Raw genomic sequence first — 23,929 nt, forward strand, 5'->3', positions numbered from 1 at the left:
CTCCATGTTGGTCAGGCTGGTCTCGAACTCCTTACCTCAGGTGATCTACCAACCTCTGCCACTCAAAGTGCTGGGATTACAGGAGCAAACCACCGTGCTCAGCCTCAACATTATACTTTAATTTCATTTTAACTTGTACAGATAACAATAACTGAGGAGTCAAAGTTTCTAGTTTCCTACCTTTTAATTTTCTCTTTATTAATTTAGTTTTGTCTCTCTGTGTGTATATATAGGTACATATATATATATAATTTTATTTATTTTTTTTTTTGTGATGGAGTCTTGCTCTGTCTCTCAGGCTGGAATGCAGTAGTGCAATTTTGGCTCACTGAAACCTCTGCCTCTTGGGTTCAAGCGATTCTCTTACCTCAGCCCTGTAAGTAGCTGAGATTACAGATGCATGCCACCATGCCCAACTAATTTTTGTATTTTTAGTAGAGTTGGGGTTTTGCCATGTTGGCCAGGCTGGTCTTGAACTTCTGACTTCAGGTGATCCACCCACCTTGGTCTCCTAAAGTGCTAGGATTACAGGTGTGAGCCACCACACCCACACCCGACTGTCTGTATCTTTTTTTTTATTTTTTATATTTTATTATTTTTTAATTACCTTTTTCTTTTTTTCCCTGACCAGGAATCGAACCCGTGCCATGGCAGTGAGAGTGTCAAATCCTAACCACTAGACCACCAGGGATTTTCTTTTTTTGAAATAGAGTCACTGTTGCCCCCCGGGGCTGGAGTGCCGATCATTCTTTTTGTGGCTATGTTTATGGTTTTATAACCCTTATGCCAAATTTTGATACTTTATAGTATTCCACAAGTATAAGTATAAAACTGCTTGATCAATAAATGCAAACAAAAATATTGACAATTCTTAAGACATTTCTAATATTACTTTACCAATAATATTATATTTGGCTTATCTATAGATGACTTTACTTAAGTCACATGAACTTGAAAAACATTTGGGATTACTGCTTACTTAATTTATGAATACTCCTTAACTTTAATCTAATTTGGTACTTTGTGGCTACAACACATAATAAAATACATGCATATATATATATGTATAAACACACACATACACACTCATACAAAGATCTCATAGTTTTTACTTCAGGACTCTAGCAATTACATATTAATACAAACTCATTGGTTTACAAAAAACTAAGAATAAACAAAAAGAAAACAGTTGGATCCAAACAGTGGTTTTTACCTCAGTAGAAAAGTAACAGCAGATTTAATGCAGGCAGAAAAAAATAGAGAAATAGACAACTTAGTAACTGTATAGTTGCAGGTTGACCTTTAGGCTCTGAATGTTTCCTGGATGTAATTTGCTCATCAGTTTAAAATGTGTACAGCAGACCATAATATGTAACCAGCTGGAGTACTAGAAAATCTGGAATGCCCTCAAACTTTTCCATTTTACCCACATATTTGCAAGTAGAGGCACCATAAAACCAGTAAGTTACAAAAAGAGGATCATTCTCCTTCTCTTTCTTTATTTTTATGTATTTATGTATTTATTTTGAGATGGAGTCTTGCTCTGTCACCCAAGCTATAGTGCAGTGGCATGATTTTAGCTCACTGCAACCTCCGCCTCTTATGTTCAAGTGATTCTCCTGCCTCAGCCTCCCAAGTTGCTGAGACTACAGGCATGTACCACCACACTCAGCTGATTTTTGAATAGTTAGTAGAGACGGGGTTTCACCATGTTGGTGAGGCTAATCTTGAACTCCTGACCTCAAGTGAACTTCCTGCCTCAGGCTCCTAAAGTGCTGGGATTACAGGTGTGAGCCACGATGCCCACCCTCTTTCTTCATTCTTAGATTGTTTCTCGCCTCTTTTTCTCAAAAGGAGGACCTGAGCTGTGGTCTAGAGTTGTGTGTGTGTGTGTGTGTGTGTATTGATGTGTGCTGATTGTGAATGGGGCTCCACAGTGTTTCACCACTGAGTCATTTCTGCCCTCTTAAATGTCTCAGTTTCTCTCACTAGAGGTCTACCACCACCAAGAAGGCTCAAAATGGCTAGTGATCAGCTCTTATATGCTGGACAAGGCCTTTTTAAGCCAATTTTGTTGGTTCCTTATAGGGCCACTTCATGTCATCGGGTGGGTCAACTCTCAGATACTCCCACTCAGCCCCCAGTCACCCAGGAGTGCCATTTGGCTGCAAAGAGCTAAATGCCCTTTCTCTTTGGAGCCAAAAAGCGCAGCCTTTCATTTGTCTATGCACATTACAGTTCAGTTCCTCATGCAAATGTGCAGACAAGCCAACTGACCTTAATTTTGGGAGGAAAAAACAATGGAGAAGATTCTTTGAAATGCACCTCTGAACTAGAAACCAAATGAGGTACCCAAAAGGGGAGGTGACTCTCTTTGTAGTTAGAAAAATCCAATGGACAAAACCCTTTAGAATGCACCTGGAAACTAGAAATAGAATGCTAAACGACAACTTCCCAGGAGAAAAAAACTCAGCCCAGACCCCTTCCTGAAAACTATCCTCAGCCATCCCCTAACTTTGTAGCTCTCACCTGCCATTACTCATGCCAAAGTCAAAGTCTCTCTCAGAACAAGGTAATTTCTGGTATTCCCAAAACCCAAAGAGATCAGTTAATGCAATACAAGAAAGCAGAACTTAAGCCTTAAGAATATGCTCATGACTCTTGCAACTTCACAAAGAAAGCTAAACACCACAGAAGTGGCATAAAGGGCACCTTTATTCTTAGTTCTTTAAGGTGTCTGAGTCATTAGAAGCCCGCTCTAGATTTTTGAGTTTGTATGGAAGATGGCAAACTTAGAAGGGGAATAGGACGAAAGAAAAGTAATTGAAAGAACATTTTATCTTTTTAAGAAAGGAAGTGAACAGAGAAACCAAGTACATGTTTTTTTTTTCCTATAGCTGTGAGAAATTTTACCCAATTCAGAAGGCTTGCTACTCACAATTTGGAATTCTCATTCTGATTTGAACAAGTTGGGTAGAGTTGGTGATATTCAATGAGAGAATAACCAAAACAAACAATGTGATTACTGAGTACTCTAATGGTAAGAAGTTAAAACCAGTTGGATGTCAGTTTTAACTTTTAATCATTAAGAAGAACTTTCAAGACAAAAACAAAGAACAAAACAACAACAAAACAGAAACAAAAACAAACAAACAAACAAAAAAACCCTACACTACTTATCTAGGAATGGGGCCTGTGCACAAGACTGCTCTGTACTATTTTAGAAGCAGAAAAAAGCTCAGACTCATCTTCCCTGTTAGAGGTAAGCTGAAACTCCAGAGAGAGTTGCCTGCTTTCCATTGTTACAGAATCAGGAAAATTTACCTTCTTTGTTGGAAACAAGTACAACTCCAGAAAAGGAGTCAAACAACAATATAAACTTCAGATTTTAATAAACTTTTGGGAGATCAGAGATTCTCCCTAAGAGTGAGTAAATTTTTCTATTGGTTTGAGCAAAAACAGTAGCTCAAACTGTTACTGAGCTTGGTTAGATTTGGCAAAGGTCAGGAGAACCTCTACTCAGAGTTCTTTCATGGTTACCAATTAGTAAAACAAAGATATCTGAGAGAAGACTGCATCAATTTAGAAGTTTATTTTGCCAAAGTTAAGAACATGCCCATGATACAGCCTCAGGAGGTCCTGACGACATGTGCACAAGGTGGTTGGGCTACAACTGGTTTTATACATTTTAGGGAGACATAAAACATTAATCAATACATGTAAAATGTACATTGGTTTTGTCTGGAAAGGTGGAACAACTGGAGTTCTGGGTTTTCAGGTGATAGGTGGATTAAAAGATTGTCTGGTTGGCAATTGGTTGAAAGAGTTATTATCTAAAGACCTGGAATTAACAGAAAGAAATGTCTGCATTATAGTAAGGGGTTGTAGAGAACAAGGCTTTATCATGTAGATGAAGCCACCAGGTAGCATACTTCATAGACAATAGATTTTAAATGGTTTTTATTAGACTTAAAGAGTCTGTTCTATCAGTCTTAAGGTCTCTGTATTGAAGTGAATGCTGGTTAGCTGTAAGGCATGTCTTACACACCTCCCTCACTTCCCGTTATTACTAAAACTAGTTTATCAGGTTAACTTTGGAATGCCTTCAACCAAGAAGAGGGGTCTGTTTAGATCGTTGGGGGGCTTATAATTTTTTTTGGTTTATACTTTTTGTTTTATTTTTTAATTTGTGTGGGGACATAGTAGGAATACATACATATATATATGTATGAGGAATACATACATATATATATGTATGAGGAATACATACATATATATATATATATGAGGTACATTAGATGTCTTCACACAAGCATTAAATGTAAAATAAGCATAGCATGAAGAATGGGGCATCCATTTTCTCAAGCACTTCCCTTTTGAGATATAAACAATCCAATTACATTCATTAAGTTATTCAAAACTGTACAATTAACTTATTATTGGCTACAGTCACCCTGTTGTTATCAAATAGTCAGTTTTATCCATTTTTTTCTATTTTTTTTTTTTAGACAAATGGTTTTATTTGAAAAACAGAACCAGCTGGGCATCACCCTTCCCACAGACCTGACAGTGTCAGCCTCAGTTGTGGGAGAACCAGATTCCTGCATAGAGAAGAAATGGTTAGGGGTCAGAGGCCAGACCCAAGGGCTAGACCATGTGAGTGGTCACACTGGGGCAGAATCCACAGTGCCCATCAGGGTCTGGGTTTCACTGCTGCACATGGGGCAGTACACAGTGAGTTGAGGCCCCTGGGGGCTCTGGGTGCCATAGCGAAAGCTGGGGGTGATATTCAACCAATACCAGTGGCCCAAACCACTAATGGGTTGTGTGTGGCCAACACTGCTGGACCTACCTGGGCAGAAAGATCATTACTTTTATTTTTATTTTTTGGTACTCACTAACAATTCTCACCTCCACCCCCACTAGCCCTGCACTATAGTTTCCAGCCTCTAGTAACCATTATTCTACTCTCTATGTCCATGAGATCATTTTTTTAACTTTTAGATCCCACAAATAAGAACATGTGATGTTTGTCTTTATGTGCCTGGTTTTAGTTTTTTGAGGAATCTCCAAAATCTTCTTCATAGTGGTTGCACATTTACATTCTAAATATACATGATGTTGAGCACATTTTCTTTTACTTTTCCTTTTTTTTTTTTTTTTTTTTTGAGATGGGTCTCACACTGTTACCCAGGCTGGTGGGCAGTGGTGAGATCTCAGGATCTCAGCTCACTGCAACCTCTGCCGCCCGGGTTCAAGTGATTCTCCTGCCTCAGCCTCGCGAGTAGCTGGGATTACAGGCACCTGCCACTGTTCCTGGCTAATTTTTCGTTTTGTATTTTTAGTAGAGACAGGGTTTCACCATTTTAGGCAGGCTAGTCTTGAACTCCTGACCTCGTGATCCACCCACCTCAGCCTCCCAAGTAGCTGGGAGTACAGGTGCATGCCACCCTGCCTAGCTAATTTTTGTATTTTTTGTAGAGATGGGGTCTTGCTGTGTTGCCCAGGCTGGTCTCAAATTCCAGAGCTCAAGTGATCCATCTTCTTCCATTCCGATTTAGATGCTTTGGTATCTTTCTCCTGTTTGATTGCTCTTACTAGGACTTCAAGTACTATATTGTGGTGAATATGGGCATTTTTGTCATGTTTAGATCTTAAAGGAAAGTCTTTCAGTTTTTCTCTATTCAGTAGGATACTAGTTATGGGTCTGTCATATATAGCTTTCATTATGTTGACATTTGTTTCTTCTATTTCTAGTTTTTTGAGGATTTTTATCATAAAGGGATGTTGAATTTTATTAAATATTTTCAGCATCAATTAAAATGATCTGATTGGATTGTTTTTTTGTTTGTTTGTTTGTTTTTGAGACAGAGTTTTGCTCTTGTTACCCAGGCTGGAGTGCAATGGCGTGATCTTGGCTCACCACAACCTCCGCCTCCTGGGTTCAGGCAATTCTCCTGCCTCATCCTCCTGAGCAGCTGGGATCACAGGCATGCGCCACCATGCCCAGCTAATTTTTTGTATTTTTAGTAGAGACAGGGTTTCACCACGTTGACCAGGATGGTCTCGATCTGTTGACCTCGTGATCCACTCGCCTCGGCCTCCCAAAGTGCTAGGATTACAGGCTTGAGCCACTGCACCTGGCCCTGATTGGATTGTTTTTATTCTTCATTCTATTGATATGATGTATCACATTGATTGATTTGCATATACTAAACTCTCCTTGCATCCCAGGAATATATCGTACTGGTCATGATCAATTATTTTATAATTTATTGCTGAATTCAGTTTGTTAGTATTCTGTTGAGAATTTTTGCATAAATATTCATCAGAGATATTAGCCTGCAGTTTTCTTTTTATGATGTGTCTTTGTCTGTTTTTGGTATCAGGGTACCTCTGGCCTTGTAGAACGAGTTTGGAAGTTTTCCCTTGTGTTCTATTTTTAAAAAAATAGTTTGAGTAGAATTGGTATTAGTTCCTTAGAAGTTTGGCAGAATTTAGCAACAAAGCCATTGGCTCCTGAGCTTTTCTTTAGTGGGAGACTTGTTATTATGTCTTCAATCTTGTTACTTATTATTGGTCTTTCCAGATCTTGAATTTCTCCCTGTTTTAATCTTGGTAAGTTCTATGTGTCTAGGAATTTGTCTATGTCTTCTAGATTTTCCAATTTATTGAAATATAGTTGCTCATAATAATGACTAATGATCTTTTAAATAGCTGCAGTGTCAGTTGTAATGTCCCCTTTTTCATTTCTGATTTTATTTATTTGAATCTTCAGTTCTTACTCTGGCTAAAGTTTTGTCAATTTTGTTTAACTTTTCAAAAAACCAGCCTTGTAGTTTATTTATCTTCTGTATTGTTTTACCATTTCAACTGCATTTATTTCTGCTATGACCTTTATTATTCCTTTTCTTTTACTAACTTTGGTTTTTCTTTTTCTAGTTTTCTATCTCTTTAAAGGAATTGTTGCATAGTTTATTTGAAGTGTTTTTTAAATGTAGGCACTTTCAGCTATAAACATCCTTCTGAGTATTGCTTTTGCTGTATCCCATAAATTTGGATTTGTTCTGTTTCCATTATTATTAGTTTCCAAAAATTTTTTAATTTTCTACAGTAATTTTTCATTGACCCACTGGTCACTGAGAAGCATGTTGTTTAACTTCAATGTGTTTCAATAGTTTCCAAATTTTTTCTTGTTATTAATTTCTAGCTTTATTCCATTGTGATCAGAGGAGATGTGTGATATTATTTCCATTTTTGAATGTTTTAAACTTGGTTTGTGACTTAACATATGGCCTATCCTTGAGAATAATCCATGTGTTGAAGAAAAAAATTGTGTATTCTGTAGTAATTGAATGAAATGTTCTGTAAATATCTATTAGATGCACTTGGTCTATATTGCAGATTGAGGCTGATGTTTCCTTGTTTATTTTGTTGGAAGATCTGTCCAGTGCTGAAAGTGGGGTGTTGATGTATGCTGCTATTATTGTATTGGGGCCTATCTCTCTTTCTAGCTCTAATAATATTAATATTTGCTTTATTTATCTGGAAGATCCAGTGTTGGGTGCATATATATTTGAAATTGTCTTATGCTCTTGATGAATTGACCCCTTTATCATTATATAGTGACTTTTCTCTTCTTACAGTTTTTGTCTGGAAATCTATTTTGTCTGATACAAGTAAAGATACTACTGCTTTTTTTTTTGGTTTCCCTTCACATATAATATCTTTTTCCATCCCTTTATTTTAAGTCTATGTGCATGTTTTTAGGTAAAGTGTGTTACTTGCAGGAAACAGATAAGTGAGTTTTGTTCTTTTATTCCTTCAGCCTGTCTGAGTCTTTTGATCGTTGAGTTTAGTTTGTTTACATCCAATGTTATTCTTAATAAGTAAGAACTTAGTCCTGCCATTTTATTTGTTCTCTGTTTTCTAGTCTCTTATTTTTTTCCTTCCTATCTTCATTTAGTAAAGGTGATTTTCTTGGGTGAAATGATTTAGTTTCTTGCTTTTAATTTTTTTGTGTATTTTTTGTGTGTATCTTGGTTTGAACTTCTGATGAAGCTTGCAAATACTATTTTGTTACCATTATTTTAACCTGATAACAACTTGACGCCATTTACATAAACAAACAAGCAAAAACAAAATTAATAAAAAGTATCTTTAACTTTGTCCCCCCCTTTTCAATATTTTTGTTATTTCTATTTATCTTATTATACTGTCAATGGTTTCAAAACTGTAGTTGTTGTTTTCTATTGGTTTATTGTTCAGTCTTTTTAGTTAGGGTAAGAGTAATTTACACACCACAGTTACAGTGTTGTCATGTGATGTTTGGTTTTCTGTTTCCCTGTTAGTTCGTTGAGGATGATGGCTTCCAACTGCATCCGTGTTGCTGCAAAGGACATAATCTCATTTCCTTTTATAGAATTATTTCACAGTATGTATGTACCACATTTTCTCTATTCAGTCTATCATTGATAGGCATTTAAGTTGATTCCATGTCTTTGCTATTGTGAATAGTGCTGCAATGAATATACATGTCCATGTATACTTATAAGAGAATTATTTATATTCCTTTGGGTATATACTCAATAATGACATTGCTGGGTCAAATGGTATTTCTGCCTCTAGGTCTTTGAGGAATTGTCACACTGTCTTTCAACTGCCATAGGTGGTATCTCATTGTGGTTTTGATTTGCATTTCTCTAATCATCAATGATGTTGAGTTTTTTTATCATATGCCTGTTGGTAACATAAATGACTGCTTTTGGGAAGTGTCTGTTCATTTCATTTCCCACTTTTTAGTGGGAGCATTTGTTTTTCCTGTAAATTTGTTTATGTTCTTTGTAGACCTTTGACAGATGGGTAGATTACAAACATTTTCTCCCATTCTGTTCATTCTAATAACAGTTTATTTTATTGTGCAATATATTTAGTTTAATTAGATCCCATTTGTCAATTTTTGCTGTTGTTGCTATTGCTTTTGGCATTTTTGTTATAAAATCTTCATTCGTTCCTAGGTCCTGAATGGCATTGCCTAGGTTTTCTTCTAGGGTTATTATAGTTTTAGGTTTTACATTTAAGTCTTTAATCTATCTTGAGTTAATTTTTGTCTAAGAAAATGGGTCCAGTTTCAATTTTCTGCATATGGCTAGCCAGTTCTTCCAGCACTATTTATTAAATAAGGATTATTTTCCCTATTACTTGTTTATATTAGGTTTGTCAAAGATCAGATGGTTGTAGGTATGTGGTATTATTTCTGAGTTCTCTATTCTGTACTATTGGTCTAGATGTGTGTTTTTGTACCAGTACCATGCTGTTTGGATTACTGTAGCCTTGTAGTATAGTTTAAAGTGAGGTAGTGTGATTACTCAAGATTTTTTTTTTCTTAGGATTGTCTTGACTATTTGGGCTTTTTTAGGTTCCATATTAATTTTAAAGTAGTTTTTCCCCCTAATTTTGTGAAGATTGTCAGTGGTAGTTTAATGAGACTATTCAATTAATAGCATTGAATCTATAGATTGCTTTGGGCAGTCTTACCATTTTCATGATATTGAGTCTTCCTATCCATGAACATGAAATTTATTTCCATTCGTTTGTGTCCTCTCTGATTTTTTTGAGCAGTGGTTTTTGGTTCTCCTTGAAGATATCTTTTACTTTCCTTATTTCTAGATATTTTATTTTTTTGTAGCAATTGTGAATGGACGTTTATTCATGATTTGGCTCTCTGCTTTCCTGTTGTTGGTATATAGGAATGCTGTGAATTTTGAACATTGATTTTGTAACCTGAGACTTTGCTGAAGTTGTTTATTAGCTTAAGAAGCTTTTGGGCTGAGACAATCAGGTTTTCTAGATATAGAATCATGTAATCTGCAAACAAAGATAATTTGACTTCCTCTTTTCCTACTTGAATACCCTTTATTTATTTCTCTTGCCTGATAGCCCTGGCTAGAAATTTCAATCCTATGTTGAATAGAAGTGGCGAGAGAGGTCATTCTTGTCTTGTGCCAGTTTTTAAGGCTAATACTTCTAGTTTTTACCTATTCAGTATGATATTGGCTGTAGGTTTGACCTATATAGCTCTTATTATTTTTAGGTATGTTTTTTCAATATGTGGTTGATTGAAAGGTTTTAACATGAAGGGATGTTGAATTTTATCAAAGACCTTTTCTGCATTTATTGAGATAATCATGTGGTTTTTGTCTTTAGTTCTTTTTTTGTGATGAATCACATTTATTAATTTGCATATATTATACCAACCTTGCATCCCAGGAATGAAGTCAACTTGATTGTGGTTTATAAGCTTTTTGATGTACTGCTGGATTTGATTTGCCAGTATTTTATTGGCAATTTTTTGCATCAATGTTTATCAAGGATATTGGCCTGAAGTTTTCTTTTTTGTTGTATTTCTGCCAGATTTAGGTATAAGGATGCTGCTGGCATCATAGAATGAGTTAGGGAGGAGTCCCTCCTTTTCAGTTTTTGGAAATAGTTTCAGTAGAAATGGTACCAGCTATTCTTTGTATCTCTGGTATAATTCAGCTGTGTGATTCACAAAAAGTAGGAAACGTAAAGCTAGATGTGATGTTAGAAATGATCTAATTGGAGGGGTGCAGTGGCTCACACCTGTAATCCTAGCCCTTTTGGGAGACCAAGGGGGTGGACTACTTGAAGTCAGGAGTTTGAGACCAACCTGAACAACATGGTGAATCCCCATCTCTATTAAAAGTACAAAAACTAGCCCAGCATGGTGGCACATGCCTGTAGTCCCAGCTACTCAGGAGGCTGAAGCAGGACACTCACTTGAACCCAGGAATTGGAGGTTGCAGTCAGTCTAGATTGCACCACTGCACTCCTGCCTTGATAACAGAGTAAGAGTCTGTCTCAAAAAAACAAATAACAAACAAATAAAAAATAAACAATCTAATCCAAACTCCTCACATTTTACAGATGAAGATGAGGTCAAAATTCTTCAGTGCTCAAAATCCCACATGTAATTATTAACAGTGGCAAAACCTAGACAAACTAGGTGTCTTGGCTGTGCAAAGTTAATTCAGTAAATACATTTTTACTTTTGTCAGTAATTACTGATTTTATAGGCCTTGTTCTAAAAATAATTAAATACTATACTCTGAAGCAATAGAAATACAGATTATAAACTTTTGAACAGCTATGACCAATACTAATCTGTTATATATAGTAATATTTTAAGCATGTAGAATAGCTCAAAGGTGCACAAAAATATTTTATGAAGACCATATGGTGGTTACAAGTTTTTCTGAAATATATTATTATATTATTTATGGTAAAGTAATATTTTATCAGTCATTTTAGGGACACATTTGCATAAGAACTGTGTTTTGTAAAATTTCTATTATTATAAAAGAATACATTTTTGTGAATATATTTTAAATGCTTGAATGCACACACAGGTAGCTATAGAGTAAGAATATTTGAGCTATAGTAGGGATGAGGACAGACAACTTCAACTTTTCAATTTTAATATTCTGAACTTTTAAATCTATTTTTGTTTGTTTGTTTGTTTGAGACGGAGTTTCGCTCTTGTTACCCAGGCTGGAGTGCAATGGCGCGATCTCGGCTCATCGCAACCTCCGCCTCCTGGGTTCAGGCAATTCTCCTGTCTCAGCCTCCGGAGTAGCTGGGATTACAGGCACGCACCACCATGCCCAGCTAAGTTTTTGTATTTTTAGTAGAGACGGGGTTTCACCATGTTGACCAGGATGGTCTCGACTCTTGACCTCGTGATCCACTCGCCTCGGCCTCCCAAAGTGCTGGGATTACAGGCTTGAGGCACTGCGCCTGGCCTAAATCTATTTTTAATAGTCAGCATGTTTGCCCTTTTAATATAAGAATAAGCACTTCAACACTATCACAAAACAGAAAAATGTCGCCAGTCAGAAAGAACCACTCTTAGTATTTTGTCACATTTCTTTCCAACTTGACAATATGCCTTATTTGTTTCCAAAAGTGTCTGATTTCTGCTCTTGTTCCATTTAACAGTATGGCATAAATGCATTCTTTTTTTTTTTTTAATTTTTTATTGGATTTTAGGTTTTGGGGTACATGAGCAGAGCATGCAAGACAGTTGCGTAGGTACACACATGGCAGTGTGCTTTGCTTTTCTTCTCCCCTTCACCCACATTTGGCATTTCTCCCCAGGCTATCCCTCCCCACCTCCACCTCCCACTGGCCCTCCCCTTTTCCCCCCAATAGACCCCAGTGTTTAGTACTCCCCTTTCTGTGTCCATGTGTTCTCATTTTTCATCACCCACCTATGAGTGAGAATATGCGGTGTTTCATTTTCTGTTCTTGTGTCAGTTTGCTGAGGATGATGTTCTCCAGATTCATCCATGTCCCTACAAACGACACAAACTCATCATTTCTGATTGCTGCATAATATTCCATGGTCTATATGTGCCACATTTTTCCAATCCAGTCTATTATCAATGGGCATTTGGGTTGATTCCAGGTCTTTGCTATTGTAAACAGTGCTGCAATGAACATTCGTGTACGTGTGTCCTTATAGTAGAACGATTTATAGTCTTTGGATATATACCCAGTAATGGGATTGCTGGGTCAAATGGAATTTCTATTTCTAAGGCCTTGAGGAATCGCCACACTGTCTTCCACAATGGTTGAACTAATTTACACTCCCACCAACAGTGTAAAAGTGTTCCTTTTTCTCCACATCCTCTCCAGCATCTGTTGTCTCCAGATATTTTAATGATCGCCATTCTAACTGGCGTGAGATGGTATCTCAATGTGGTTTTGATTTGCATCTCTCTGATGACCAGTGACAATGAGCATTTTTTCATATGATTGTTGGCCTCATATATGTCTTCTTTCGTAAAGTATCTGTTCATATCCTTTGCCCACTTTTGAATGGGCTTGTTTTTTTCCTGTAAATCTGTTTGAGTTCTTTGTAAATTCTGGATATCAGCCCTTTGTCAGATGGGTAGACTGCAAACATTTTTTCCCATTCTGTTGGTTGCCGATCCACTCTAGTGACTGTTTCTTTTGCCGTGAAGAAGCTGTGGAGTTTGATTAGGTCCCATTTGTCTATTTTGGCTTTTGTTGCCAATGCTTTTGGTGTTTTGTTCATGAAGTCCTTGCCTACTCCTATGTCCTGGACAGTTTTGCCTAGATTTCCTTCTAGGGTTTTTATGGTGCCAGGTCTTATGTTTAAGTCTTTAATCCATCTGGAGTTAATTTTAGTGTAAGGTGTCAGGAAGGGGTCCAGTTTCTGCTTTCTGCACATGGCTAGCCAGTTTTCCCAATACCATTTGTTAAACATGGAATCCTTTCCCCATTGCTTGTTTTTGTCAGGTTTATCAAAGATTGTATAGTTGTATGTATGTTGTGTTGCCTCCGGTGCCTCTGTTTTGTTCCATTGGTCTATATCTCAGTTTTGGTACCAGTACCATGCTGTTTTGATTACTGTAGCCTTGTAGTATAGTTTGAAATCTGGTAGTGTGATGCCCCCCGCTGTGTTCTTTTTGCTTAGAATTGACTTGGCTATGCGGGCTCTCTTTTGGTTCCATATGAAGTTCATGGTGGTTTTTTCCAGTTCTGTGAAAAAAGTCAATGGTAGCTTGATGGGGATAGCATTGGTTCTGTAAATTACTTTGGGCAGTATAGCCATTTTCACGATATTAATTCTTCCTAACCATGAACATGGAATGTTTCTCCATCTGTTTGTGTCCTCTCTGATTTCGTTGAGCAGTGGTTTGTAGTTCTCCTTGAAGAGGTCTCTTACGTTCCTTGTGAGTTGTATTTTAAGGTATTTTATTCTTTTTGTAGCAACTGCGAATGGCAGTTTGTTCTTGATTTGGCTTTCTTTAAGTCTGTTATTGGTGTAGACGAATGCTTGTGATTTTTGCACATTGATTTTACATCCTGAGACTTTGCTGAAGTTGCTTATCAGTTTCAGGAGTTTTTGGGCTGAGGCGATGGGGTCTTCTAGGTATACTATCATGTCGTCTGCAAATAGAGACAATTTGGCTTCCACCTTTCCTATTTGAATACCCTTTATTTCTTTTTCTTGCCTGATTGCTCTGGCTAGAACTTCCATCTGTATTTCCTGCAATTGAGTGTTGGCCTGTCTTGCTAGGTGGGGGAAGTTTTCCTGGATGATGTCCTGAAGAGTATTTTCCAGCTTGGATTCATTTCTTCATCCCCTTCTGGTACACCTATCAAACGTAGGTTAGGTCTTTTCACATAGTCCCACATTTCTTGGAGACTTTGTTCATTCCTTTTTGCGCTTTTTTCTCTAATCTTGGTTTCTCGTTTTATTTCATTGAGTTGGTCTTCGACTTCAGATATTCTTTCTTCTGCTTGGTCAATTCGGCTATTGAAACTTGTGCATGCTTCGTGAAGTTCTCGTATTGTGTTTTTCAGCTCCTTTAATTAATTCATATTCCTCTCTAAGTTATCCATTCTTGTTATCATTTCCTCGAATCTTTTTTCAAATCTTTTTTCAAGGTTCTTAGTTTCTTTGCATTGATTTAATACATGATCTTTTAGCTCACAAAAGTTTCTCATGATCCATCTTCTGAAGTCTAATTCCGTCATTTCGTCACAGTCATTCTCCGTCCAGCTTTGTTCCCTTGTTGGGGAGGAGTTTTGGTCCTTTCTAGGAGGCGAGGTGTTCTGGTTTCGGGTGTTTTCCTCCTTTTTGAGCTGGTTTCTTCCCATCTTTGTGGATTTGTCTGCTGGTTGTCTGCGTAGTTGCTGACTTTTCGATTGGGTCTCGGAGTGTACACCCAGAATGTTGATGATGAAGTATTTCTGTTGCTTGGTTTTCCTTCTACCAGTCTAGCCCCTTCACTGTATGACTGCTGAGGTTCGCTCCAGACCCTGCTTGTCTGGGGTACACCTCTAGCTGCTGTGGCACAGCGAGGGATGCTACCAGTTTCTTTTTCTGCTATCTTTGTCCCAAGGTGATGCCTGCCTAATGTCAGTCTTTTGGATATAGAGGGGTCAGGGAGCTGCTTGAGGAGACAGTTTGTACTTTATAGGGGCTTAATTGCTGAGCTGTGAGCTCTGTTTTTCATTCAGGGCTGTTAGGCTGCTATGTTTGATTCTGCTGCAACAGAGCTCATTAAAAAAACCCTTTTTTTTTCTCAAATGCTCTGTGTTGAGGGGTTTGGGCTTTATTTTTGGATGTCCGTTGAGGTCCTGCCCAGCTAGGATGCAGACTAACCACTGTTTGTGTGCTGAGGCTCCGCCCTGCTGTCCTGAGGCTCGCCCTGGCTCCGCTGTTCTGCTGTGTTCTCCACCACACCCTGCGGCGGAGTCTCTCTGTTGTAGCGGGTTGCCTCGGCAATGGCAGGCTGTGTCAGCAGTGGGCATGTATCTCAGTAGGGATGGGTTGCCTTGGCAACGGCTGGCTGCATCAGCAATGGGCGTGTATCTCAGTTGGGGGGGGTTGCCTCGGTAATGGTGGACGCCCCTCCCCCACAGAGCGTCTCGGGCCGTCTGCACGGGGCTTGTTTGAAATCGCGGTTTTGTTCATCCCACTAGGCCACCCCTAACGCTCTTTCCCTGCAATCCCCTGGGCTGGCCTACTGTCCAAGTCTAGCTCAGTCTCAAGTCCAGCCCTCTCACGTCTCCAGTTGCCGGTTCAACAGGGTACCCGGACAAGCGCGCCCTGTGGGGAGCGCTGGGCAGGGCCGGCCGCTGCCACCCCGGCTGCCGGCTTCGCCAGGTGGAGGTTCTACCTGGCGTCCCGCGTCTCCTCTTCACTTGGGAATTTCCCCGTTCCGCGGGCAACAAAGATCAGTCTGGAAATGCAGCTCAGACTCACCTCTCCGCGGACACAACGAGAGCTCCAATCCTGGGTTGTTCTCACAGCGCCATCTTGAGTCCCCCCTCCATAAATGCTTTCTTATGTCATTAAAAACTATTCACTATGTTTTTTAGTAGCTGTGTAGAATTACATTGTTTGGACATACTATAATTACTTTAGCCTAATATTTGATGTTGGTTATTTCCCTTCATTATCACAGCTAAAGCATTATTAAACATAATTATGCATTAATTTGTCTGTATCTGGGATTAGAGTCTTATGAGAGATTCATAAACTGAAATTATTGGGTTAAATAATATGAACTTTTTTTTTTGAGATAGAGTCTTGCTCTGTTGCCCAGGCTGGAGTGCAATGGTGTGATCTCGGCTCTCTGCAACCTCTGCCTCCTGGGTTCAAGTAATTCTCCTGCCTCAGCCTCCCAAGTAGTTGAGACTACAGGTGCACCACCATGCTTGGCAAGTTTTTGAATTTTTTTAGTAGAGCTGGCATTTCTTCATTTTGGGTACACTGGTCTTGAACTCCTGGCCTCAAGTGATTCACCCACTTTGGCCTCCCAAAGTGCTGGGATTACAGGTGTGAGCCACAGTGCCTCCTGGCCTAATACGAACACTTTAAAAAGCTCTTCAAAAATAATATCAAATTACTTTACAGAAATATACTAATTTATACTCCCACTAATTTTTTTTTGGAACAAGATCTCACTATGTTGCCCAGGCTGAAGGGCAGTGGCTATTCACAGACAAGATCATAGCATATTGCAGCCCTGAACTCCTGGGATCAAGTAATCCTCCTGTCCAAGTAGCTGGGACTACAAAATATGCCACTGGGTCCCATTAATTTTATTATTTCTTCCAGCAGCGTATGAATGTGCTTTATCAAAAAACCATCATACATATGTTTCTAATAGATTAGGTAAAATTGTTACTGTCTATTTTTAGTTAAACTTGTTTGGTTTAGTGAAGTTAAACATGTTACTTGTTCACTAACCATTTATATTTTATCTCCTGTGAATCATCTGAATCACTTATGTCCTTTATCCATTTATATACTGCAGTTACTGTATTTTCCTTATCAATTTGTATGAACTATTTCTATATTAAGACTATAACCACCTTGCAAGTAATTTTTCCAATTTTGTTCTTTTAAAAATTTAATTCATGCTGTTTTTAATGATGAAGAGTTTATAAAATTCAATCTTATCTATTGTTTTATTTTATAATTTATTTACCATTGTTCCAAAACTTAGAAAGAGACTCCTCATCCTGAAATTTATTGCATAATCAACCTTTCTTTTCACTATTTTATATTTTTATAATTTGATTTTTTTGCATTAAAAATTTACTTTTTTCCAGCTGGAATTCATTTTATATGATGTAAGAGGATCATTTATGAAATAGCCAATCAGTTGTTCCAGCATTATTTATTTAATATCTTTACTTTCACAATTGTTTCATTTACTCTCTTTGCCATCTATTAAAGTATTATACTAAGGTCTGTTTCTTCACTGTTTGTTCTGTTCCACTGATCTGGTGCCAATATTATTTTGATTTACTCATTATAGATTACATTAAATTTTAATATCTGACAAACCTAGCTTTCACACATAGATGTTTTTCTCTTTTTCATTTTAAAGCCATTTTCTTCTATTAGCTTTTTCAGAAGAACTTCAGAAAAACTTTGTCATGTTTTTATTCTCCACTCTCACATTTTACATTGAGGGTATTGACTGTAATTGTTGTGCTATGTATGTTATGTTTCTTTTTTATTCTTTTTTTTTTTTTTAACAGATGGGGTTTTGCTATGTTGTCCAGGCCGATCTCAAACTCCTGGCCTCAGGTAATCATCCCACCTGAGCCTCTCAAAGTGCCAGGATTACAGGTATGAGCCACTTCACTCAGCCTACCATGTTTCTATTTATTTATTTAACTTTTATACTACTTAGTAACCACTGTCATGTTTCTTTTTTAAAAGAAACCTTTTATTTTAAATTCAGGGGTACGTGTGTTGTTGTGTTATATAGGTAAACTTGTGACATAGTGGTTTATTGTACAGACTATTTTATCACCCAGGTATTAAGCCCAGTATCTATTAGTTTTTTTTTTTCTGATCCTTTCCTTCTTCCCACCTTCCACCCTCCAATAGGCCCTAGTGTTTGTTGTTCCCTCTATGTGTCTATGTGTTCTCATCATTTAACTCCCACTTATTATTATTATTTTTTGAGACGGAGTTTCTCTGTTGTTACCCAGACTGGAGTGCAATGGCACGATCTCGGCTCACTGCAACCTCCGCCTCCTGGGTTCAAGCAATTCTCCTGCCTCAGCCTCCCGAGTAGTTAGGACTACAGGTGTGCACCACCATGCCCAGCTAATTTTTGTATTTTTAGTAGAGACGGGGTTTCACCTTGTTGACCAAGATGGTCTCAATCTGTTGACCTCGTGATCCACCCACCTAGGCCTCCCAAAGTGCTGGGACTATAGGAATGAGCCACCATGCCTGGCCAACTCCCATTTATGATTGAGAACATGTGGTAATTGGTTTTCTCTTCCTGCATTGGTTTCTTAAGGTTAATGGCTTCCAGTTTTATCCATGTTGCTGCAATGGACATGATTTTGTTCTTTTTTTATGGTTGCATAGTATTCCATAGTATGTATGTACCACATTTTCTTTATCCAGTCTAGTACTGATGAGCATTTAGGTTGATTCAATGTCTTTGCTATTGTGAATAGTGCTTCAATAAACATACGTGTATATGTGTCTTTGTTAGAACAATTTACATTCTTTTGAGTGTATTTGCAATAAGGAGGTTGCTGGGTCAAATATTATTTCTGTATTTAGGTCTTTCAGGAATTGCCACACTGCTTTCCCAATGGCTGAACTAATTTTTATTCCTACCAACAGTGTATAAACATCGATTTTTCTCTGCAACCTCTCCCACACCAGTTATTTTTCAATGATAGCCATTCTGTCTGGTGTGAGATGGTATCTCATTGTGGTTTTGATTTGCGTTTCTCTAATGGTCAGTGATCTTGAACTTTTTTTCAGTTGCCTGCTGGCCACATGTATGTATTCTTTTGAAAAGTGCCTATTCTTGTCCTTTGCGCAGTTTTCCATGTTTTTTTTTTTTTTCTTGTAATTTTGTTTAAGTTCCCTGTAGATGCTGGGTATTAGACCTTTGTTTGATGCATATTTGCAAAAATTTTCTTTCATTCTGTAGATTGTCTCTTTATTCTTTTGACAGTTTCTTTTGCTGTGCAGAGCTCTTTAGTTTAATTAGATCCCATTTGTCAATTTTTGCTTTTGTTGCAATTGCTTTTGACATCGTCATCACCAAATCTTTGTCCTTTCCTATGTCCAGCATGGCATTGGCTAGGTTGTCTTCCGGGTTGTCATACTTTTGGGTTTTATATTTAAGTCAAGGAAGGTGTCCAGTTTCAATCATCTATGTATGACTAGTCAGTTATCCCAGCATCATTTATTGAATGGGGAGTTCTATATCAGTTTTTCCTGTTCCTGTTAGCTTTGTCAAAGATCAGATGGTTGTAGGTGTGTGTCATTACTTCCTGGCTCTCTATTCTGTTCCATTCATGTGTCTGTTCTTGTACCAGTATCATACTATTTTGATTACTATAACCCTGTGTTATAAAGTTTGGTAACACAATGCCTCCAACTTTGTTCTTTTTGGTTAGAATTGCCTTGGCTATTTGGGCTCTTTTTTGGTTCCATATGAATAATTTTTTTTCTAGTTCTATGAAGAGTGTCATTAATGATTTAAAAACTTCTTAGTTGTGTGTGGTGGCTCATGCGTGTAATCCCAGCATTTTGGGATACTGAGGTGGGCTGATCACCTGACGTCAGGTGTTCAAGACCAACCTGACCAACATGGAGAAACCCTGTCTCTAACTAAAAATACTAAAATTAGCCAGGCGTGGTGGCCCATTCCTGTAATCCCAGCTATTTGGGAGGCTGAGGCAGAAGAAACACTCGAACCCAGCAGGTGGAGGTTGCAGTGATCCGAGATTTTGTCATTGCACTCTAGCCTGAGCAATAAGAGCCAAACTCCAACTCAAAAAAAGAAAAAAGGAAAAAGAACTTCATTGCTGACTTAATTTTATTATTTATTCAAAAGTCATTCAGTGGTTTATATCCAATCATGTGATCAGTTTTTGAGTATGTGCCATGTGGCGATGAGAAGAATGCATATTCTGTTGTTCTTGGGTGGAGACTTCTTTAGGTTTCTATCAAACCCATTTGATCCAGTGCTGAGTTCCGGTCCTGAATATATTTGTTAATTTTCTGCCTTAATCTGTTTAATACTGTAAGTGGGGGCATTAAAGTCTTCCACTATTATTTTGTGTGAATCTAAGTTTCTTTTTTTTTTTTTTTGAGATGGAGTTTCACTCTTGTTACCCAGGCTGGAGTGCAATGGTGCGATCTCGGCTCACTGCAACCTCCACCTCCTGGGTTCAGGCAATTCTCCTGCCTCAGCCTCCCGAGTAGCTGGGATTACAGGCACGTGCCACCATGCCCAGCTAATTTTTTTTGTATTATTAGTAAAGACGGGGTTTCACCATGTTGACCAGGATGGTCTCGATCTCTTGGGCTCGTGATCCACCCGCCTCGGCCTCCCAAAGTGCTGGGATTACAGGCTTGAGCCACCGCGCCCGGCCGAATCAAAGTTTCTTTGTAGATCTCTAAAATCTTATTCTATGGATCTCCATGCTCCCGTGTTGGGTGCATAGAGATTTAGGATAGTTGCATCTTCTTGTTGAATGGGACCCTTTACCATTAGGTAATGCATTTCTTTGTCTTTTTGGATCTTTGTTGGTTTAAACTCTGTTTTGTCTGAAATTGGAATTGCAGCTCCTGTTTTTTTTTCTGTTTTTCATTTGCTTTATTTATTTATTAACATTTCTCCCACTAAGTGGTTACTGCCATGTTTCTTGATTCACTTAATTACACATTTACATATTACAGTGAAATTTTCTTTGTAAAGATTCTACATATTCTTTGTTAAAATTGTAATTCACTCCATATGTTAATTCTTCTGGAATTCAGATAGATGGATGTTGTTTTGTACCCATTTTATGCTAAGCATTGGGCTACACCTTTGCATGTATTATTTATAGTTCTTACAAGAATTCTGTGTAGTAGGCATTTATTATGCTCATTTTAAGATAAAAATTAGGACTCCAAAAGATTTAATGACTTGCTCAAAGCCACAGTGCTGGTAAATATCAGGGATCTGTTAAGACTTCTGAAAGAGGCCTTCCTCTCTCACCAGTTTATATTGTTCTAATTGGTTATTGCTAGGCACTAAGAAAGCTATTTAAAATATCTATCTTTCATTCAATCACCTATCTGCTTCTCTGTCTGTGTTATTTATGGTAGAAAAAAGAGGTTTTATTGTTTTCATTTGGTGTACTGACTAGGAGAAAGTTCTAGGGTGGTTAAAAAGCTGTCTTACACTGGAAAGAGTGGCTTTGGCACAAGCTCCAGTTCAGAAGGATCATGGGAAGGGTTTTGGGTGTCATAGGCCACTGGGCTTGGGAGAATCCCAGTTTTCAACAAGAAATTTTTGACCAGTCAGGTCTGGGGCCTGCCAGCCTGTAGAGGTTGGTCAGGTGGTCATCCATCTTCTTAACAAGTTTCACCTCCTATTAGGGAGTGATATTCCAGGAACTCACACCAATGGGGATCTGTGCTGCTCAAAAACATAGACTTAGCAGGCCTGCTGGTTTAGTTTCTTTTTTCAGGACCATGACAGCCTTTTTGCCAACCCTACTTATCTTGGGATGGCTTCTGTACATCCAGGCAGAGAGTTTGGCCACAGCATCGGTTTTTCATCTTTAAGAGATGCTCAGGCAGGGCACAGTGTAATCATGGCCTGCTGCAGCCTTGACCTCCCAAGCTCAAGCTATTCTTCAACCTCAGCATCTCTAGTAGTTGGGACTATAAGTGTACACCATCAGGCCCCATTGATTATTAAATTTTTTTGTAGAGACAGTGTCTCACTATGTTGCATAGGTGGTCTTGAACTTCTGGGCTCAAACAATCCTCCTACTTTGGCCTCTGGAAGTGTTGGGATCACACGTGTGAGTCACCATGCACAGCCTATTGTTTTATATTTTAAATGGTATAGCTAAAGTTAAATTACTAGTCCTCAAGTATCTACTCTTTCTTCAAAGTGCATTACAATACTAAAATCTTTCTGCAAATGTGTTTGATATGAATTTATTAGTTTGAATAACCTTGCTTCCCACCTGAGCTAATATCAAAGTGCATTTTATATGTGTCCTTTGAAATTCTGATAAGTTGATTAGTAGTTTACTTCTCTCAGAATAACTCTTTCCACTGTGATGTAGTAGAAAGAGTAACACTGTGAGGGTCAGAAAACTTTTTTTCTAATCCGGGCTCCTTCATTAATTATACAACGGTGGAACAATCACATAATTCTGAAAGTTAAAAAAAAATCTATACAATGAGTGTACTCCTGGCTGTAAAATCCTATGACTCTAATTTTTAGTTCCATCCCATTATTCTTCCATTTAAAATTTTGATATCCATTCAATGAAGATGTAAGTCTCTGATTTCTGTTACCTCCTTCAAGATACAAACACTTATTCAACACATCCTGACTCCAGTTTACTCTCAATTCTCCTACATTTTCTCTTTTGTTCCTTAGTAAGGTGCTTTGTAAACCCCTGATTCTCTATAGGCAAATTTCATTTTATCCTAAAACCTGTTTATCACCCCAACAAAATCTGGCTCTTGTATGGAGACATCAGTTTATCTACCGTCTTCCTCACTGGAGATTTTACCTGCAGACATCTAAAGCATATATGGTAGCTTCCCCATTGCCCAGCTTCTGCAGCATTGGCAGCTTCTTCAGTGCTCACCTCCCAGAGCTTCCATTGACACTTCTTGCCTGTCAGGCATTTTTTTTTTTTTTTTTTTTTTTTTTATGGTTTGGAGGTTTCAGTGGGACGGGAGAATCACAAGGAATCAGGTGTTCAGAGGAATGTATTGAGTAGAGGTGAGGAACTAGGATGCTGAAAAGTAAAAAAAGGAGAGAAGGAGAGGAAGAAAGAGGAAGAAAAAGAGGGAGAGAGAACAGGAATATTGCTTCATTCTAAAAATAGGTATTAATAATGGCCGATCAATATTTTGTGTATTTAAAATGTAGAACTCTATAAATATTTATTGAGTTTACTTGTTCCGGATCTGAGTTGAAGTCCTGGATATCCTTATTAATTTTCTGTCTCGTTGAGTCTAAATCTTGTTATCGGTCTTATGTATCTGGGTATTAAGATCTCTTATTGTTGCATTGATCCTTTTACCACTGTATCTTTGTTGCTTTGAAATCTATTTTATCAAATGTGAGAATTGCAACTCCTGCTTTTTGTTTATTTATTTATTTTTGCTCTCCATTTGGTTGGTAAATTTTTCTCCAACCCTTTGTTTTGAGTCTTTGTGTATCTTTGGATATACCGTTAGGTTTTGGCTGTATCTTTTGATTGGGGGATTTAGTCGATTTAAATTTAGGGTTACTGCCATTTGATGTTAACTGGCTATTTTATCCATTCATTGATGTAAATTCTTCTTTATGTTGATGCTCTTTACTTTTTGGTATATTTTTAGAAAGACTCATACTGGTTGTTCCTTTCTATGTATAATGCTTCTTTCAGAAGTTCTTGTAAAGCAGGCCTGGTGGTAATAAAATCTCTGAGTACTTGCTTGTTCATAAAAGATTTTATTTTTCCTTCAATTGTGAAGCTTAGTTTGGCAGGATATGAGATTCTAGGCTGAAAGTTCTGTTCTTTAAGTATTGGCCCCCACTCTCTTCTGGCTTGTAGGGTTTCTGCTGAGAGATCTGCTGTAAGTCTAATAGGCTTCCCTTTATGGGTAATCTGGCCTTTCTTTCTGGCTGCCCTTAGTATTTTCTCCTTCGTTTCGATCCTGGTGAATTTAATGATTATGTGCCTTGGGGTTGCTCTTCTTGAGGAATATCTTTGTGGTGTTCTCTGTATTACCTGGGGTTGAATAGTGTCCTGCTTTGCTAGATTGGGAAAATTTTCCTGGATAATATCCTGAAAAGTATTTTCC

At 37.9% G+C, this 23,929-nt stretch overlaps 1 non-coding gene across 1 annotated transcript; it reads right to left on the reverse strand.

The window, feature by feature from the left end:
* Positions 1-4,688: 4,688 nt before the first annotated feature.
* Positions 4,689-4,798, reverse strand: LOC118150856 (small nucleolar RNA ACA64). Its single transcript, XR_004738983.1, has one exon. It is a non-coding gene; the product is annotated as a small nucleolar RNA ACA64 (small nucleolar RNA).
* Positions 4,799-23,929: the final 19,131 nt, after the last annotated feature.

The sequence above is a fragment of the Callithrix jacchus genome, chromosome X (assembly GCF_049354715.1).
Source record: "Callithrix jacchus isolate 240 chromosome X, calJac240_pri, whole genome shotgun sequence".
NCBI classification, from domain to species: Eukaryota; Metazoa; Chordata; class Mammalia; order Primates; family Cebidae; genus Callithrix; species Callithrix jacchus.